This window comes from Typopeltis vanoorti, chromosome 8 (assembly GCF_054136105.1).
Source record: "Typopeltis vanoorti isolate ZY-2024b chromosome 8, IOZ_Tvanoo_1.0, whole genome shotgun sequence".
NCBI classification, from domain to species: Eukaryota; Metazoa; Arthropoda; class Arachnida; order Uropygi; family Thelyphonidae; genus Typopeltis; species Typopeltis vanoorti.
In genome coordinates this window covers 40,949,454-40,956,189 of record NC_143556.1, presented here as the reverse complement: position 1 = coordinate 40,956,189, position 6,736 = coordinate 40,949,454, and positions in this window count along the sequence as shown.

The window sequence follows — 6,736 nt, the reverse complement described above, 5'->3', positions numbered from 1 at the left end:
AAATCTCGCTTACACAATCACAAGATATTGCTTTCCAACAACGTAAGCTTTAAAATAAACAGCGAAATCCAGCATGTTTTATTCTACGTAAACCTAACGGAGTAGCTTTGTACTAACGGTAGCAGCGTCATCTAACGGTGAGTCTGTAAACTTTTCACATACATATACATGACTTTAGCATTGAAAGTTTAATAATAATAATAATAATAATAATAATAATAATAATAATAATAATAAAAACACTGCAGTAATTCAATTTCTAGTTTAAAAAATCAAAATAAAACATGTCTTTTAAAAAAATTGACCAAGTAAATATTATGAAATAAATATTATTCAAAATCAGAAGTGTAATAAATACAGAAATATTTGTGCTATGTATGCTATTGAAGAATCGACATAGTGCGATTTATTATCTATAATATCGTGATCTACACAATTAATATAATTGTGTAGATCGCGATATTATAATACAAATGATCAAATGAATTAAACTCTATACAATATGATCTAAAATTATTCTACAAAATATTCATGATATTAATTCACGCACTCATTATCTACAAGTTATTTTACGTCTCTGTATTTTCGTTCACGATCTATAGAGAATTGTAATCTGCAGATCTCTCATCTGTAGAACCCACGTTCTGCAAAATAAAATGAAGAATTCTTACTTACAAATAGCGATTTACATTATTGTGATCTATGCGAGTGGAATTATGATAGACAGAATCACGACCTACAGAATAACTGAGCAATGTCGCAGGATATTTCTAGTAAAAGGTTATGAAACTTGGCAGTGCTGACGAACAATGAATGGCTCCAGAAAAATATGATACCCGAAAAGAAAGGTATACACCCTACTGCATGAAAAGATAATTAGTAGTGACTGAAGGAAATGAGACACTCCCTATCTTACCGCGGAACCAGAAAACAGTAAGACTCACGAGACAAGTCCTCTGATATCGATCAATAAAGCAGCAGTCATTAAGAGGAAATCGTGTGGTCTAATATGTCAGACAGTGATGAAATTGGAAGGTTGTTGCTCCTTATGCGTGTTTTATCTGTATGAGCGAACATAGTCTAAAAGTGCAATTATCCCTTGCAAAGTGAAAACATAGTTGTCCTTTTGGAGACTTCACTGTGATCAGTTAAGTGCAAATAAGCAACATGAAAAAAAAAAAAAATCTAGACAAAATTCTCTGGTGAATTAGAAAATGGGTGAAAAATTGATCTAACTAAAAGGAAGAATTCATTTAACTTATTGCTACAAGATGGCAGCACATTCATCCTATTATTCTGTGTATTCGTTTGTTGATGACTAGATGGCAGCACTTAATAGGATGGGAGATGTAATTTTATCAGGTTAAACGCGTTACATCATTGAATTTAAAATCATCGTCCCTTCCAATACATCAAACACACGATGTTTCTGATTACATTAATTTAAATATTTCTTCTCAACTGCTGTATAAATTATTCAAGTGAAATATTACGATATACAGTATATATATTTAAACTTAAACGATATGATATTCCCTAATAAGTCAGAATAGGAAAAAAAAAAGTGAAAACAACATTGAGATTTTTTTTTTAATATATTTTGTTCTTCTTTAACTTCCGGTATGGCCACCACATGTTTATAAACAGAAATAAATCTTATTAAAATAAACAATAAAAATCAACAAGTTTTGTACATCGTCATGCTTTCATCACCAGGCAGTACATGATTTGTAGAAGAAAAATACTAAAAAATACACGCAACAATTACTATAATCACAGAGAAGTACATATAAACATGAAGAAATGATGCCCACGATTGAATTAAATAATATACAACGATTCGAACTTGCTATCACGTTGTCTATCACGTTGTTTGGCATACAGGAAGTCGTGTTCCATTTCCGGGGCTGTTTTAACGAACGCTTATTTTTTTAATTTTTTTAATTTTTAACAAACTGATGTAGATATTGTGTGGAGATTCTTTTTATCTGTAAGAATAAAAAAATGTTTGGAATTCAGGTTATAAAATTGCAGTATTGCAGTAAACGCCATTCGTCTTTAGAAGGAGCTACTACATGTATATTTTTCTACACGATGTTCCTTTCTTTCTTTCTTTGTTCTAGTTTTGAAATTTATTTCTGATTCATCTAATATATCTATAATATATATAATAAAAATATTTAAAAAAGATGAAATAATCGAATGCGTGCATTCGCTATTTTTTATTAGCTGCTGATTCGTGGAATGTTGTATATTACTGGTAGATATTCATTTTTAAGTAATAGCAACTCCATTAATGTTAAACCTTACAGCAGCGTGATATACAGGTTATACTCAACTATTGGGTTATTTAAGGTTTTCAATTGCAATAGCGTTTCTGGCGAGTTGAGTGAAGCAAAAATGCTTTTCATATTCCCCTTTATATGTAAAGGAAGAACATTGAATGGAGTATTTATGAGCTATAAGCTCGTTCAATGAGGGCAGTGAAAATAGCTGTGTTCAGCTGGACGTAAGATTGACTTGGGCCTTTTATATTTGTAGCGTTCCGCTTCATTATATTCCGAAGCTTCCTTGATCAATGGGTTTGATTGGTTGCTTGTCTTGGTAAAGAACTTCTCAGCTAGATCTAGGAGAAGGGAGGAGATGTAAGGAATATTGACTTCTGTATGGATCTGGGAGTTTCTAAAAAAACTAAGGGGCATCTAGAATCATCCTCAGGCAGTTGTTCTGTAATCTCTGTAGTTTTTGAATATTTTTATTCGCGGTGTGGCTCCATGCAGGGGATGCGTAAGTGATGACCGGTCTTATTACCATCTTGTAAATTATTAACTTAGTTTGTGTATCCAGATTGCTTTTTCTGTTGATCACAGGGTAGAGCTGGGCAATTACTTTGGATGTCTTCGAAGCTATGTGTCTTATATGATTGTTAAATTTGAGTTTTTTTTTATTCAGTATTATTCCAAGATATTTGACTTCAGCCTGCATTGGAATCTTAACTCCCAAAAGAAGAATGTCCTCCATACTATGGGTTTTCTTTCAAGAAAACAGTATGGCTCAGCTCTTTTGTGGGTTTACTTGGATCCTCCAGTCTGCCAGCCATTTTTCTAGTATATGTATACTGCTTTGAAGTCTTCTAGTTACCAGTTTTGGGCTCAGAGATCTTGTCATTAATGCAGTATCATCTGCATGTAATGCAGTGAATGTTGTTCTCGGGTTCAGAGGGATGTTTGCTACGTAGATTTAGAACAGAAGATGGGCCAAAAGAGAGCCCTGAGGTAAGCCTGCCAAGACCTTGCATCTGGGTGATATCGTTTCGTTGATTTTGATTTGAATATATCTGTCTTTCAGGTATGAGTGGATTATTTTTGTTAACTTGATTGGCAAGTAAAATTTTATGAGTTTAGAAAGAAGGCCTTGAACCATACTTTGTCAAACGCTTTCTCATCATCGCATCGATGAAGATGGCAGCTGTATGGAATTTCCAAGTGTAGCCTTTTGTGATGATCTCCACTAGCTGGTATACTTGTTGAACTGTGCAATGGGCCTTGCAGAAGCCAAATTGCTCGTTGGGCAAAATTCCTAACTTATCAGTTTCTGCTTGAAGCCTTGTGAGGATCATTTTCTCTGTCACCTTTTCGAGGCTGGACAACAGGCTGATAGGTCTGTAGTTTTCGGGGAGTTGAGGTTTTTTCCCGACTTCTTCAATGGCATGATGGTGGCTGTCTTCCAAACAGTGGGAAAATGCTGGTATCTAAAAATGGCATTAGTAATGTCGATGAAATGAACTATGGCCTTTCATAATAAGCTACTTTCTTGGAAGTAGTTTTATTATTCGCTCGGTTATGCCATCTAGGCCTGGAGCCTTTTTAATGTTTAGATGAGTAAAGATATTTATTATTTCTGCCGTAGTAGTAGGAGTGATATGTTCTGAATTATCAATATGGTGTCATAAAGTTGCCCTAACATGACGGTGAATCTTATACAATGTTAATGTTTAGATTTGCATAAGATGGATTACACTGTGATTCAAACTTATCTATAATATAAGTGATTCAGCTTTTTTTTCTGATCTGTATGAACAATCCCTTTCTTGGTCTGTATAAGGGAGTATGAGTTGCTTTTTGGTGCAGATGGCTCTTAAGAATTTCCAGACGGAATGATCTTCAGCATTGATATTAGACAATTTGGCTTCCCATTGATGGTCTCTGTGATTTCAAATAGCTTCACAAACTTATCTGTTTAGGTTGTTCAGTACTGTTTTGTCTTGTGGGGCTCTTGTATTAATTAATCTCTTTCAGGCTCTGTTTTTTGCTCTAAATAGGTTCATGATTTCCTCTGGAATATAGTTGGTTGGGTGAAAGACAGTGGTTTCCCTGACTGATTCTATTGCTTTCTGATTTTGGATGGTAAAGTTATTTACTTCTGAGTCTGTCTCTTCCTTTTTACGGCTGTTAGGTACCGGACCAATATAATCCGGAAGAACCTTGGCTAATTTGTCCCATGGTATGAGTGCGGGGGAGAGAACTGATCTGATGAACCTAGATAAAGCACTATGGGACTGTGGTTAGCAGATAATTCATTAACTGTTTCCAATTTATATTGGTATCTTATATTTTTAAAAATAACGATGTCTAGCAATCATCCGAGCTACCTGATGGGCTGAAGTGGGTGAACTCGGTAGGTCAGGCCACAACAGCAGAGTTGAACATTGCGTGTTAATTGAAGAGCTGTACCAAGCTGTGTTTTGAATTGAGGTCTCCTACTATTATTATGGAGTCATTGGATCCGAGTCTGGCGTCCAGATCTGTTGTCAGTAGAAGAATGCTCGGAGGATTATAAGCAGCATAGATCTTGAGACTGCCAGCGTTGCTGGTATGCACCGCTGGCAGTCTCCACGCCGGTCACCTTCAGGTTTGGGGGTTGGGTATTGTATTATGATTCAGGTAACTCTTAATATATATGACTGCTTCCACCTCTTACGCCAAGTATATCATTTCTGTACATAATGTAGCCACGGATTCTAGGGTTATTAGCTAGTCTTAGGTGTGTTTCACCAATCAAGATGATATCAGCACTGAGACGAGTAGCAAATTCTTGAAGTTCCAGCACCTTGTTTATCAATCCATTTGCATTCCATGCTACTATCTTGAGTGACTTTGGTTGAATTTTTTACTCATGACAGATAGCTGTTACAATGGTTTGAGTGCCTTGCAGGAATCTCTTTCAGGAAGATGAAAGGCTTGATTGCTGAATTCCTGCAGCATGGTAGCAAGCGAAGCAGTTAAAACTGATGTTCGATTGGAGCTTGCTTGCTCGAGAGATGTAGGAATCTGAGTTCGTGCAGCCTCGGCATATGTTTTGGTCGTGGTTGTGGATAGCGTTCCTTCCTGTGTGGTTGAAGGTGAGGTGTTTCGGACTGGGAAGCAATCTGCTTGGTTGCTTATGGTGTAGTCGTGTGCAGGAACAAGATTGATTCTTGCTGACCCTCGATTTTTTTGGATTGAAAAGGCATCCCTTGTAATTGGCGGGGTGAGGTCCTCTGCAGTTAGCACAGCAGATCGTGACTTGGTGTAGGTATTGGTCTAATGTTCCTCGTCGCACTTTAAGCACCTGTAGTCTGCTTTACACAATTTTTGGGCGTGCCCAAACTTCTAGATTTGGGGAGTGTACAAAGTCTGATTTCGTCTATGTAATGAATTCTTCATCCATTTTGTCTTCTATGACTGCTGAAAAGGGTGGGGGGTTATTGTATCAAAAAGCTTAACTTTTCCCGGCCATTTGTCACTCAGTAGCTTTCCCAGTCTCAGGAATTCCTTAAATACCTCCTGAAATATAGTCTCATTCAGAGGTTTTTGCCATGATAGTAATAAGTGAAAATGTGTAAAGACACAGATAGAGAAAGAATCAAGATTACTGAGGTGTCCTGAGCAAATGACAGATAATCCTATTGACTTTTGAGAGTCCACTGGCAAATACCGTACACACACCCACAGGTGTCTACCAGCAAAGCGATATATTATAGTTTTAAATGCCCTAAAAACAGGAGAAAGGAGTGTCAAGAACTCACTTGGGTTTCAGACTGTGTTATCGCCAGTGCAATGTGAGCTTCCCGCAAAACCTTGTATAAAATCTAATCAGGCTCAATCTAAAATTAACACATCTGATCTCTACAAAAGTCTCAGCCAACTCTTTTCAATTGCAAAATTTGGCAAATCCAGATTATACACCTACATAATATAAAATAAAAGAGGTGTTGTTTAATTATTGCATTATTATAAAATATAATTTAATTAATGAAAATTTTTTAGTTATTTTAAAAAATGAATAAAAGTTACAAAATATATTTTAATAAAAAGAATAAAACATCTTTAATCTATTCTATATCATAATCAACTAAATGTTGATTATGATCCGTATCGTGGTTGGAAGTCATAAAATAATATGAAAGTCATATTTTTATAAGTTGTTTTCTTACAGTTAAATAAAATGATCTTAAGTGAAAATGTCACTTGTGATTGTATCAATCCACCTATATTGCGATCTAGTGAACGTTTTTTTCATAAATGTTACTTGTGTATGGAATATAATTTTGTTTTAGGTTATAATGTTGGATTGTTGATGTTTGCGTGCTTATTGGCACATGCGCAATGAATCCATATCGCTCCACATGTTCACGCAACAATATCGGACGAATTATTTGTGAACATATGATAATCCTGTATTTTTTTTTTTTTTC